Source organism: Xenia sp. Carnegie-2017, unplaced genomic scaffold, assembly GCF_021976095.1.
Source record: "Xenia sp. Carnegie-2017 unplaced genomic scaffold, XeniaSp_v1 HiC_scaffold_16, whole genome shotgun sequence".
In the NCBI taxonomy this organism is placed as follows: Eukaryota; Metazoa; Cnidaria; class Anthozoa; order Malacalcyonacea; family Xeniidae; genus Xenia; species Xenia sp. Carnegie-2017.
In genome coordinates, this window is record NW_025813469.1 from 3,283,120 (window position 1) to 3,284,441 (window position 1,322).

General features: G+C 27.9%; 1 long non-coding RNA gene across 1 annotated transcript in view; it reads right to left on the bottom strand.

Moving 5' to 3' along the window:
• Positions 1 to 791: 791 nt before the first annotated feature.
• The window catches only part of LOC124437085, a 3,962-nt gene continuing 3,431 nt past the window's right edge, over positions 792 to 1,322 (bottom strand). The window contains exon 3 of the long non-coding RNA XR_006945579.1: positions 792 to 1,169. This is a non-coding gene — a long non-coding RNA (uncharacterized LOC124437085). The remainder of the gene's footprint in view (positions 1,170 to 1,322) is intronic.

A 1,322-nucleotide genomic window follows, 5' to 3' on the forward strand; every position in this document is an offset into this window, starting at 1 on the left:
ATTATATAAAATATTATATTGTGTAAAATATTAGATTGTGTAAAATATTATATTGTGTAAAATATTATATTTCAAAGTAAAGGGCGGTTTGCTGGGTGGAAAATAGTGCTAACTGTATTTTATAGTTGTTGAATACAAGGTTTCTATAGGAGAGTTCTGGGAGGTGGAGGGAGATCATTGAGTTGTGAGAACTGGTTTTGTAGAGTCGCCAGGAATTGAGCGTTTTCGGAATTTGTTTTATATTGTATCTTTAAATTGTCGGCTGGTCATAGTTTTTGGACAAAATATAGACTTTAGTACCAGTTTTGTTAGTATTATTTTTGCTTCAAACTTTATGGCTTATTATGCATGCCCTTACCTGTATTTGTGTATATATCTATTTTTACTGTTATACAATGTATTTATCTTTTTTGAAATATTGGTATTCATTGTATAAAACCCTCCCTGTTCTTCATAAACTTTTATTTTCAAATTGGTACTAAAGGCCTAAATATTTTGGGGGCTAAAATTCTACTTGAACAAGCTATTAGCACATGTAAAATTTGTTTTGAAGAGCATTTCTCCCTGTGAAAAATCTTCAATCGGTTATATAATAAATAAAAAAGTATCTTGCTTAAAGATTATTTTTCTTTCTACTGATTTTTCAAGCTTAGAAAAAAACCTTGTCGAAGCTACAAAGATTTTCTTCTGCATTTAATCTAGTTTCAAGATAAATTTCTTGAAAGTATTTTATTTTTCTTAAGATTAATTTTCTTGCTCAGTACATTGTTTTAAGAAATCTAATAAGATAATTTTCTTATAGAAGGGACAAGATAATATTTATTACTTTAAGGAAAAATTTACTTAAGATACATTTTCTTGCTTACAACATTTTCTTGTTTTTCGGAAAAATTTACTTAAGATAAATTTTCTTGCTTAGAAATATTTCTTGTTTAACGATAGTTAGTAAGATAATTTTCTTATGGTTAAGAAGAGAATATTTCTTGTTTTAAGGAAAAATGTACTTAAAACTAGTGTTTTTTCCCCTTGAAATAAGTTTTAAAGAATTTGCAGTATCCTGGATGGAGTTCAACATTAAACTCTTCGTCTTCCATAATAATATCATCTGCAGGATCAAAAATACAATTCAGTTTCGAGTCCATTATTTGATCAGGATTAGCTTCTCTCCACTAAAATTTTACAAGCTAGTTTAGAAAACTGGTTGGAGATGTTAAAGTCTCACTACAGCATTGACGACACGTTAAATAAACGCAGTTTTTATTTTCCATGGTTAAATACACATGATGAACATAAAATATTCTTGTGCTGAAATATTGATAAAA